Below are 13075 nucleotides of genomic sequence, written 5' to 3'. Positions count from 1 at the left end.
TATCCAAAATGGGCTCCATGCTCGGCGGGAGGTCTGTTTCTCTCTGTCCCACTCCCCCTGCTGCTGTTCTCTTGCTCACTGTGTCTATCTCTATCAAATAAATAAAATGTTAAAAAAAAAAAAAAAACTTACTCTTCACCATCTTTTCTTTGCCTTAAATTTTTAAATTTTAATTTATTCATTTGTAATTTTTTAAATTGAGCATTTTGGGGCGCCTGGGTGGCTCAGTGGGGTAAGCCTCTGCCTTCGACTAAGGTCATGATCTCAGGGTCCTGGAATATAGCCCCTCGGGCTCTCTGCTTGGCAGGGAGTCTGCTTCCCTTCATCTCTCTGCCTGCCTCTCTGCCTACTTTATGGTCTCTGTCTGTCAAATAAATAAATAAAATCTTTAAAAAAATAAAATAAAATTGAGCATTTTAACCATTTCTAAGTGTACCCTTCAGTAACATTACGTACACTCACACTGTTGTGTGGCCATTACAATCACCATCCATCTCCAGAATGTTCTCATCATCCTCAGCTGAAACTCTGTGCCCATGAAACAATAACTTCTCATACACCTCCCCCAACTTCAGCCCCTAGTAACCACTACCCTACTTTCTGTCTCTGTGAGTTTGACCATTTAAGGTTAAATGCAATCACAGGATGTTTGTCCATGTGAATCTGGTTTCTTTTTTCTTTTTTTTAAAGATTTTATTTCTTTATTTGATAGAGAGAGAGCCAAGTAGGCAGAGCGGGAGGCAGAGGGAGAGGGAGAAGCAGATTCTCTGCTGAACAGGGAGCCCGACGTGGGACTTGATCCCAGGACCCTGGGATCATGACCTGAGCCAAAAGCAGACACTTTACCGACTGAGCCACCCAGGCGCCCAGGGTCTGGTTTATTTCCCTTGGCATAATCTCTTCAAGGTTCATCCATGTTGTAGCAGGTACTTCATTCCTTTTAATGACCAAATAATATTCCATTGTGTGTATATTTATTTATTTTGTTTACGCATTTATCCTTTGATGGTCATTTGGATTGTTTCCACCTTTTGGCTGTTGTGTATAATGCTGCCATGAATATGGGTGTAAAAATATATATTTGAGGGGCGCCTGGGTGGCTCAGTCCATTAAGCATCTGCCTTTGGCTCAGATCATGATCCCAGGGTGCTGAGATCGAGCCTCACGTCAGGCTCTCTGCTCAGTGGGGAGTCTCCTTCTCCCTCTCCCTCTGCTCTGCTTGTGCTCCCTCTCACTCTCCCTCTCAAATAAATAAATAAAACCTTAAACACACACACACACACACACAACCACCACAAAACCCCCCAAAGAAATGTATCTTTGAGATTCTGCTTTCAATGCTTTTGGGTAGATACCCAGAAGTGTAATTGCTAGATCACATGGCAATTCTATTTTGTGTGGAATTGCCGTACCGTTTTCCACAGCTGCTGTACCATTTTACATTCCCACCAACGTGGCACAAAAGTTCCAATTTCTCCACATTCCTTGCCAACGCTTTAAGTCTGTTTATTTAAGTAATCTCTACACCCAACGTGGGGCTTGAATTCACAACGCTGGGATGGAGAGATGCACACTCTTCTAGAGCCAAACTAGAGCCAAACTAGTGCTCTGCCAACATTTGTTTTCTGTTTGTTCATCTGTTTGTTTTAATAGTAGCCATCCTGTGAAGTGGTCGCTCATTGTGATTTTGATTGGCATTTCCCTAAAGACTAATGTTGAGCATCTTTTCATGTGCTTATTGGCTATTTGTCGATCTTTAAAGAGATGTCTAAGTCTTTTGCCCATTGTTGAATTGGGTTTGCTCTATATTGTTGAAGTTCTTGTATAATCTGAATTATGGAAGTTCTTGTATAATCTGGATGGCAGCCCTTATCAGATGAGTAATTTGCAAATATTTTCTTCACTCTGTGGGTTGTTTTTTCACTATCTTGTTTGTAGCCTTCAGTGGATAAAATCTCAAATTTTGATGAATTCCAGTTTACTTATTTTTTCTTTTTGTTATCTGTGCTTTTGGTATCATATTTAAGAAATCTTTACCAAATCCAATATCATGAAGATTTTCCCCTGTTTTCTTCTAAGAGCTTTATAGCTTTAGCTCTTATGTTTAGACTTTTGATACATTTAGAGATATTTTTTGGATGTGGTATAAGAGTTCAAATTCATTCTTTTTTCCCAGCACCATTTGCTGAAAGACTGTTTTTCCTCTACTGAATGGAAAATGGTCTTCGCGTTCCTATCAAAAATAATTTGAGGGGCACCAGGGTGGCTCAGTCAGTTGACCATCTACCTTCTACTCAGGTCATGATCCCGGAGTCCTGGGATCGAGTCCCAGGTTGGGCTCCCTACTCAGTGGAGAGCCTGCTTCTCCCTCCCCCCTCACCTGACTCATGCTCCCCCTCTTTCTCCCTGCTCGCTCTCTCAAATAAAATATTTTAAAAAAATCATGTGGAAAAAAATCATTTGATACCAGAATTTGATGCCAAGACACTTCACTCTATTCCATTGGTCTATATAACAGTGTCTTTATAACAATACCACACTGTTTGACTTACTGTAGCTTTATAGGAAGTTTTGAAATCAGAAAGTGTCGTCTTCCAACTTTGTTCTTTTATGAGAGTATCTCAGCTATTTGGGGTCTCTCGAGATTCCATCTGAATTTTAGAATGGGTTTTTCTACTTCTGCAAAAAAAACTTAGGATTTTTATAGGGATTGCATTGAATCCATAGATCAGTTTGGCTAGTATTGATAATCCTAAGAATAACATTAAGTCTTCCATTCTACAAACATGGGATGTCTTTCCATTTATTTATGTCTTCTTTAATTCCTTTCAGCAATGTTTTGTAGTTTTTTAAAATTTTTTATTTATTTTCAGCATAACAGTATTCATTATTTTTGCACCACACCCAGTGCTCCATGAAATCCGTGCCCTCTCTAATACCCACCACCTGGTACCCCGCCCGCCCACCCCCCGCCCGTTTTGTAGTTTTTTTGTGTACAGGTTACACTCCTCCTTCGTTAACTTTTACTTCCTCAGTTAAGTTTATTCCTAAGTATTTTATTCTTTTTGATGTTATTGTAAATGGAATTATTTTCTTAATTTCCTTTTTCGGTTCTTAGTGTATAGAAACACAATTTTCGTGTGACCATCACTTCTTATCAGTCATCTTTTATCCCAGCATTGCAGATATGGACCAAGGGGAGTTAGGGGACCAAGTTTGATTGTTTTTGGTTTTTTAAGTGAGCTCTACACCCAGCATGGAACTTGAACTCATGACCTTGAGATCATGAGTGGCATGTTCTACCGACTGAGCCAGCCAGGTGCTCCCAGGTTTCTTTGGTTTTAAGAGAGGAGCCATGCTTGCATCTCTGCCCACTTGAAGGTTAGAAACACCATCTTCTCTTCTAACAAACTGACACCCTCTTTCTCTCCCCTTAAAATAACAAAGCTTCACAGCCTCTCAAAATCCATCTCTGGTGGTGTCCGGAAGGCTCGGTCAGCTGGGCATCTGACTCTTGAATTTCCGCTCAGATAATGATCTAGGGGTCATGGGATCTAGCCCTGAGTTGGGCTCCGTGCTCAGCGGGGAGTCTGAGATTCTCTCTCTCCATTTCCTCCTCCCTCTCCCCCCCCCCATACTCTCTCTCTCAAATAAACAAATAAAAACTTAAAAAAAATCGATCTCCCTGCCCCCATCCACCGGGAGTAGATCCACCACCCTACTGGGAGTCCATGACCTGATTAGAAGCCACTGCTGTTCCATTTTAGTTACAGAAGGTCCTGTGACTTCCTTACACAAGTGGGGTAGGCTTAGGCTACCTATAAAATGGGAAGACTGTTCTTGTCCTCCTTAGGAGAGTGGATGGGAGCAAGCTATCTTGTTTATACTTATATCCTAGGATATAATAGGTGCTTAATAAATAGCAGTGAAGGTACTTGTATATACACAAGTACTTCATGGATTATGAAGAGCTTTATAAATACATACTGAATGCCTTTATGTGCCAGGTACTATACCAGACACCAAGAATGCAAGTGGTACCCAGACAGGTTCCATGCCCTCACATGGGGGATACTCTGGCTGGAATATAAATATTGCGCAACTAACTTTCCATTAATTGTAAGTGCATTAATAACAATTGTGATAATGTTCTGGTGAAAAGTACATGGTGCCAGGAAAGAGTGTAACAGAGTGTCGGGGAGCTAACCTAGTAAGGGGTGGGAAATCAAGGAAGGCCTCCCTGAGGAAGTGACATTCAAGAGCTGAGATACGGAAGAGTAAGGAGGAGTTAGCAATGATGGGAAAGGGAGGGAAAGAGCATTTCCAGCTGGAAGAAAAATCTTTCTGGAGGCCCGGAGGCAAGGAGGGAGTAGCGGCTTCAGAGATATCCAGAGAACACCAGTGGGGCTGGAGGCCTGAGGACAAAGAAGGTGGTGAGTCATGGTGACTTATAAGATGTTAAACCAAACTATTTAGGCACCACGAAGGGTCTTCCATGAGGGGAGAGGGGGGAGTGACATCATCAGCTAACACAGAAGGTCAGCATGCAGGAAATCCACAAGGTCAAGTTTCTAAATTAGAGAACTTACTCCATAAACTGATTTCAGATTCTCAGACTTCTATCTGGGTATATATACCTTTTTCCAGCCCTTGATTTTTTTTTGACACCCATACTGGAGTATAATTTACATACCACGAGACCCATCCATTTTAAGTGTACAATTCAAGTGGTTTTTAGTAAATTTATGGAGGTGGGCACCTCTAACCATTACGTAGTTTTAGGATATTTCCTTCACCCTCAGGAAATCCCTCATGTCTGTTTGTAGTCAACCTCTGCTCCTATCCCACAGGCAGCCACTAATCTGCTTTTATTTGCCTTTTCTGGACATTTTGTATGAAAGTAATCATATAATATGTAGATTTCTGTGACTGGCTACTTTGGGTCTGATCTTGTCATCAGTTGTATCCCAGTAACTCTGTGTCTCCATTATTTCTCTAACCTTTTCATGCACTCTGAACTTTCATAGGAAAGAGGAACATATGGGGGGTACCAGGCTGGCTCAGTCAGAAGACTGTAGGACTATTGATCTCACGGTCGTGAGTTTGAGCCCCATGATGGGTAGAGAGTCCCATGAAGGGTATAAATAAATAAAACTTAAAGAAGAAAAAGGAAATAGGAAAATTTGGGTAAACAAAGGGGGGGGGGAAGCTACATTTTCCCAATAAATCTTTCCTAACACATTCTGCTGTAGTTGACATTCTCCCGGAGCATTCTGCACAAAACACCTGATTCCTGTCAGAAGACCTGAGCTCACCTCTTGACTCTGCTACTTTCTAGCTATGTGATCTGGGCCTCTTGGAGTTTCTGTTTTCCAGTCTGTAAAGTGAGCCAAATAATGCTACCTACCTCATTGGCTTATGTTATGAGGACTGGGAGCTAATGCATACTTAACATAGGGTCCAGCATTTGATAAGTGCTCCACAGAGGCAACCGTTATCATAAATGTTCCTATGCAATATTTCATTTTTATTTATTACGATGTTTTAATTCCTATGCAATATTTCATTTTTATTTATTACGATGTTTTAAAGTAAGCTCTATGCCCAACATGGGGCTTGAACTCACAGCCCCGAGATAAAGGGATGCATGCTCTACCGACTAAGCCAGCCAGGTATGCCTCTAGGCAACATTTTTTTTTTTTTACATTAAAAAAAAAAAGATTTTATTTATTTATTTGACAGACAGAGATCACAAGCAGGCAGAGAGGCAGGCAGAGAGAGAGGGGAAAGCAGGCTCCCTGCTGAGCAGAGAGCCAAGGGAGGGGGGTAAAGGGGGGGGGCTCCCTCCCAGGAGCCTGAGATCATGACCTGAGCCGAAACCAGAGGCTTAACCCACTGAGCTACCCAGGCGCCCCTCCAAGCAACATTTTAATGAATACATCATATTCCATTTGTGGCTATCCCTTAGTTGGTTTGACCATAGCTCTTGAATATGTAAGCCAGGAGTCTGTTAACTACAGCTCCCAGCTGTTGCCTAAGAGTCTGAGAATGGCTTTCCCATTTTTTTTTTTTAAGATTTTATTTATTTATTTGACAGAGAGAGATCACAAGCAGGCAGAGAGGCAGGCAGAGAGAGAGAGAGAAGGAAGCAGGCTCCCCGCTGAGCAGAGAGCCCGATGCGGGGCTCGATCCCAGGACCCTGGGATCATGACCCAAGCCAAAGGCAGTGGCTTACCCCACTGAGCTACCCAGGCGCCCCTGGCTTTCCCATTTTTAAATGGTTGGCAGGATTGAAAAAAAACAACAAACCAAAATAATACTATTTCATGACATGGGAAAATTACACGAAATTCAAATTTTAGTCTCTATCAATAAAACTTTATTGAAACACAGCTATACCCTCTTGTTTATTTTTTAAATTATTTGTTTAAATATTTTATTTATTTATTCGACAGAGAGAGTGCAAGTAGGGGGAGCAGTAGGCAGAAGAGGAAGCAGGCTCTCTGCTGAGCAGGGTGTCTGATGTGGGGCTCCATCCTAGCTAGGACCCCTAGCACTCTGGGATCGTGACCCCAGCCGAAGGCAGATGCTTAACAGGACTGAGCCACCCAGGTGCCCCAACCTCTTGTTTGCATATTGTCTGTTACCGCTTTGCAACAGCAGAGTTGAGTGGTTAGCAGAGACCGTATGACCACAAAACCTAAAATACGCACCATCCAGCCTCTTTACAGAAAAAGTTGGCTGATACGTGGTGCAGATAATTTTTCACTTCTTATACTTTATAAAAAATACTGCAAGGAGCATCGAAGGCCTGGGAGACCAGCCCTCAGTCGTCTGTTCAGTTTTCTCTCTCTACATCCTGCCACCTGGCTGGTTTCATTCTGGCCGTTCTGGTCTTTCAGCTCTGGGATTGCAGCGCATCGGGTCCACCATCCAGGTTTTGCCTCTTCTTAAACAGCCCTTCCCCCTACAACTTTGTCTGGTGGTCTTCTATTTCTTCTTCAGGTTTCAGCTTTCAAGTCTTTGCTTTAGGAAAGCTTTCCCAGAGCTCCCCCTCCCAGCCAAATGTGGCATAGTACCCGGTTTGCTCTTCTCTCCCCTCGCTAAGCCTTGTGCAATCAGGCACTGGGTCTAACGCTGATCCTTGAACAATGCAGAAGTTAGGGGTGCCAACCCCCCAACACGCTCCCCTGTTGTAAAAAGTACCATTACAGGGGCGCCTGGGTGCCTTAATTGGTTGAGCATCAGACTTTTGATTTCGGCTCAGGTCATGGTCTCGGGTTTGTGGGATAGAGCCCCATGTCAAAGCTCAGTGCAGAGTCAGCTTATCCCTCTCCCTCCCTCTCTGGCCCTCATCCTGCTCTCACATGCAGTCCCTCCCTCTCTCCCTCTCTCTCTAAACTAAGTAAGTCTTGGGGCACCTGGGTGGCTCAGTTGGTTAAGCATCTGCCTTTGGCTCAGGACATGATCCCAGGGTCCTGAGATGGAACCCTGGGAGCCTGCTTCTGCTTTTCCCTTTCCCTCCATCCCTCCCCTAGCTCATGCTCTCTCTCTCAAATAAATAAATAAAATCTTTAAAAAATAAAAAATAGGGCACCTGGGTAGCTCAGTTGGTTAGGCAGCTGCCTTAAGCTTGAGTTATGATCCCAGAGTCTGAGGATCAGGGAGTCTGCTTCTCCCCCTCATCCTCCCCTCTCTCAGCTCATTCTCTCTCTCAAATAAATAAATAAATAAAACATTTTAAAAATAAGAAATAAGTCTTTAAAAAAAAATCCCAGTATAACTCCCCACTGAGTTATATGACTCCCCCAAAGCTACCTTCTGTTGACTAGAAGCCTGATAACATAAATAGTCGATTAACACGTTTTTGTATTATGTGTATTGTATACTACAGTCTTTTTTTTTTTTTTAAGATTTTATTTATTTATTTGAAAGACGGAGATCACAAGTAGGCAGAGAGGCAGGCAGAGAGAGAGAGAGGGAAGCAGGCTTCCCGCGGAGCAGGGAGCCTGATGCGGGGCTCCATCCCAGGACCCTGAGATCATGACCCGAGCCAAAGGCAGCAGCCCAAACCACTGAGCCACCCAGGCGCCCCTTGTATACTACAGTCTTACAATAAAGTTAAACTAGAAAAAAGAAAATGGTATTAAGGAAATCATCAGGGGCAAGCCTGGGTGGCTCAGTAGGTTAAGAGTCTGCCTTGATCCCAGAGTCCTGGAATTGAGCCCCATGTGGGGCTCCCTGCTCAGCTTGGAGCCTGCTTCTTCCTCTCCTGCCTCTCCCTCTTGCTTGTGATCCCTCTCTGTCTCTCAAATAAATAAATAACATCTTAAAAAAAAAAAAAAAAGAATCGGGGAGGGGCACCTGACTGGCTCAGTCAGTAAACATGCAACTCTTGATCTTGGGTCATAAATTCAAGACCCACCTTGGGCACAGACCTTACTTAAAAAAAAAAAAAAAAAATCATAAGGAAGAGAAAATACATTTCCAGTATTGAACCTGTGTTGTTCAAGGGTCTACTGTATATTGGAGCACTAGTATACATTTGTTGTTAGAATGAATGAACCCTTTGCTAAATCTTTTTCCTTTACATTTTCTAAAAATTAACATATAATGTATTATTAGCCCCAGGGTACAGCTTAAATCTTTTTTTCTTTAAATTTTTCTTTATTTGTTTCAATAATCTCTAATCCCAAGGTGGGGCTCCAATTTACCACCAGGAGATCTAGACTAGGGTCACATGCTCTTTGGGCCAGCCAGGTGACCCTAAATCTCCTTTTAAACGTAATTTTACATGAGGATACATTCTTGGGAGATGAGTTTTTTGAAGGTTTTAGATTCTTGTGTCCGTGCTGGTTACCCAGAAAGGTTGCTGGTATCCATCAGTAAGAAAGTGCTAAACTGGTATTTTAAACTATTGCTTCTGTTTTTAAAGGACAAAAGCTACAGAAAGAACATTAACACAGCTAAAGGGATATATAGGGCGCCTCAGTGGGTTCTGATGGGAGCGACTATCCTTTACTTCTCCCCTCACTCGTGCTCTCTTATTCAAAAAAGAAAAAGGAAAGGTTATAGATGCCTAGTTAAAAGGGAAGAATTGGGCGCCTGGGAAGAATTCTTACAAAATCAGTTATGGGTGAAGATTCAATCACCTCTGCAAGCACTTAGGAATCCACTGGGGGCATAATTCAGAGTGCTCTTGAGTAAACATAGAATTTACCTTCCTTAAACCTCAATTCCCTAACCTGTGAAAATGAAAAATAGGGGCTCTTCCTACGTCAGCAGTTATCTGCTGGTTTGTGAAAAACCAGTTTGTACCCACAATACTTCGATGCTTCTCACATATAGTTAACTTACCGAATTGTCAGCATCTTTTCACTAGCTTTAGTCTAAACCAGCCCAACCGACCACCATGTAGAAAAAAAACCACGCTTACATTACCGGTTACCTGAACGTCTAACTTCCACAATATCTCCTTACAACCATAAGTCAGAACCAAAGAATAAACTAACTTTTAGTTACTTAAAGCAAGGGCGCCGGGACCAACGATCACCAGCTGCCCAAGTACCAAAAAATTATGCTTCCGAAATCTCTTGATGTCGATTCCGCACGTAGAGCAATGGAGCTGCCCTACGTGTGCCACTCACGACAGAAGCCCTTTTTGCCTTTTCAGAACCAAAAACAGGGTGGCAGTGCTAGCGAATCCCTCTTTCGATAAAGGTGAAAACATACTGTAAGCAATTTCCTATTCTGTGTTCCTCATATTGAAGGGGGAATTGCAAGACATGCTGATCCGTTGAGCAATACTCACAAGAAGACTTTTATGATTTGTCCTTTGCGTTTTTATATAGAAGTAAAGGCAGGTACGTAAATTGCTATGCAAATGAAAGCGGTGCTTGCTGGGAAGGGACCGGCGGGCGCAGAGGGAGTGGCTAGGAAGTGCGGTTGTGGGAGACCGCGGGGGAGCTGTCGCTCGTTGCAGTGAGCCTCGGGTCGCACCTGTTGTACGTTAGGTTGGGTACTCGCTTCTCGGAGGCTCTCGGTATCTGAAGACACGAATCCCATCCTATTAAAATTGAAAACGTACGAACTTGCGCCATCCGTGGCCATCCACCCGGAAGAGGCCCCACTAGGGGAGAACTGGCGGCACAGGGAAAGACTGGGGGCAACCTAATCTGCTAACGGATTAGCAGAACGTAGTGTGTTCATAAAGTGGAATGAATGCCATCTGCTGCGCTGCCAAAGATTGAATTAAACACCAAAAAGCACTGAGTGATAAGAATTGCAGAATAAAGTACAGCATGACGACCATTAACGTGAAAAAAAAAAAAAAGCAATACGAAATTTGGATTGGTCAAATAAATCTTTATCAACAGATTAAAAAAAACTGAGTGAAGGTTAACATTAAAGTAATAAAGAACATACACGTGTGCACATAAAACCCAGTGCTATATATTTTCTAATGCCACTTTATTAACTTTTAGAAAAGGATTTGCCAGAACACACATCAGTGACTACCTCTCTCTGGGAAGGAAGGAAGGATGGGGACCATGACATACACGACATCAGACTTGCCTGTAATACTGTAATTATTTTAAAAAGCAGGGGCACCTGGGTGGCTCAGTGGGCTAAGCCTCTGCCTTCTGCTCAGTTCGTGATCTCACCTGCATCGGGCTCTCTGGTCAGTGGGAAGCCTTCTTCCCCCTTTCTCTCTGCCTGCCTCTCTGCCTACTTGTGGTCTCTCTGCCAAATGAATAAATAGAATCTTTTGAGAAAAAAGCATAATAGGCTATTTTATTATTGTGAAATTTTATTTTGTGTAACTAAGAATTTTAACTTCCTTGCTTTCTGCATTTTCTCTATAATTTTAAAAAATATTTTAAGTAAAAAAATATATATATTTTAAGTAATCACTACACCTATGTGTGTCTGGAACTCACAATCCTGAGATCAAAAGTCACATGCTCTCCTGACTAAGCCAATCAGGCACCCCCCTACATTTCATTTTTTGAAGTCAGGTTTGGGGTACCTGGATGGCTCATTTGTTAAGCATCTGCCTTGGGCTCATGATCCCGGGGTCCTGGAATGGAGCCCACGAGGCCTTGATTTCCCTCTCCCACTCCCCCCTACCCCGCCGCTCATGTTCCTGTTCTCGCTCTCTCTATCTCGCTGTCAAATAAATAAATAAAATCTTAAAAAAAAAAAAAAAGTCAGGTTTGTTGATATGTAATTTACACATAGTAAGTTCACCTTTTTTATCGCATCGTTCAACAAACTCATATAGACACGTATTCTGCTACCACAATCGGTCAAGTATCAAACATTTCTATCACCCCCAAAACTTCGTCTCCTTTTCTAGTCAACCGTTCTCCCTAGCCCCAATCCTAGTAGTCAGTGCTCTTCTCTGGCCCTGTAGTTTTGCCTTTTTCAAAATGCCATAAAAATAGATTTGCTCATATATACTTCATTTTTAATATAAAAACATGTGCTAATTTTTAAAAAACTAAGTACAAAAATGTGAGAATGTTTTCCCCCAACCCCTATTAACAGCTTAGTGTTTCTGTTACCAGACTGTTTCCTATGTACATATACACAGATTATTTTTTGAAACAAAAAATACAGACTTTCAGGCATTTTACTTTCCTTAATGTATTTTAATGATACACAGAAGTACCTGAACTCTACAAAGTAGAAGCTGCAAGAGAAGGGATTCACATAAATAGCTCTTACACTGTAACAGGATGCAGACTTGTAGTATAAACTGGAGGAAGGCCTAGATGGGGGTACTGCCAGCTGTTCTTGGGGGCTCCTCCTATAATCCACCACTCATCTCTTCAAAACAAATTATTTCACTCCTCTATTCAGCTCTCCGATGTCTTTCCATTGTGCAATAAATAAACCCCTTATCCTCACCATAGCCTACAAGGTCCAGCCTGAGCTGTCCTCTGTCTGCCTCTCCAAACTCTACCTGCCACTCTCCCCACCTATTAAGTTCCAGCCACCTGGGCCGTCCTGGTCATTTTGGACCTTGAATAAGCTTTCCTAGCTCTGGGCCCTCCATCACCCAGCTAAATAAATCTGGTATGTACCTATGTATGTATTTTATTTTGGCATTCTCTCTTCCTACATTTTTGTGTACTTTCTGGTGGTCTGTTTTCCCACTCCAGATGGTAAAGGATAAGGATATTTATTGTCTGTGGTTATCTACTATTACATACGCAGCACCTAGCAAAAGGCTTCTCACACAAGGAGCACTTTGTTAAATAAATGGATGTATATTTAAACTGGTCTTGGGCGCCTGGGTGGCTCAGTGGGTTAAGCCGCTGCCTTTGGCTCAGGTCATGATCTCAGGGTCCTGGGATCGAGGTCCGCAGGGAGCCTGCTTCCCTCTCTCTCTCTCTCTGCCTGCCTCTCCATCTACTTGTGATTTCTCTCTGTCAAATAAATAAATAAAATCTTTAAAACAAACAAACAAAAAAGAACTAATAAACTGGTCTTAAAAAGAGGAATGGGGGGGCACGGGAAAGGGTGGTGTGCCAGATCCTTAGGAAAATGAAGTGAGCAGTATCAGGGATATTAAGCTAAAGAAGCTGCTCACTTTGGGCTGTCACAAGCCTTTGGACATTCCTGCCACATTGTTCAGGACTGGTTCTTACATGCCTATCACCTGGCATAGGGTAAAAAAGTGATCTCAAAGCATCTGATGGAAAAACAAAAACCATCAGTTTAATAGTTACATACACGATACTATTAGGCTTTACAATTAGACTTCTGAGTCCAATTGAGACTGCACTTATTAGCTAAAACCTTACTTCATCTCTCACCAGTTTTTCTTTAAAAGATTAAATGATATATTGGAGTTCAGGGGCTTAGCAAAATTCCTGGATGATAGTAAACGCTCAACTAATACTACTAGTTGCCAATCCACAGGTACAAATGGTCTCTCTGGTCTCCAGGTTCTCGTGCTGCCAACTCCCTTGATAGAGTTCAACAGAATTACCTACTGGGTGCTGCGGTCCCAGGTGGGTTTCTCCATTCCGTTATCAAGATAAAGGCACCAACTAAAAATGGCGAC

This window comes from Mustela nivalis (assembly GCF_964662115.1).
Source record: "Mustela nivalis genome assembly, chromosome: 10".
In the NCBI taxonomy this organism is placed as follows: Eukaryota; Metazoa; Chordata; class Mammalia; order Carnivora; family Mustelidae; genus Mustela; species Mustela nivalis.
This window is presented reverse-complemented; position numbering follows the sequence as displayed.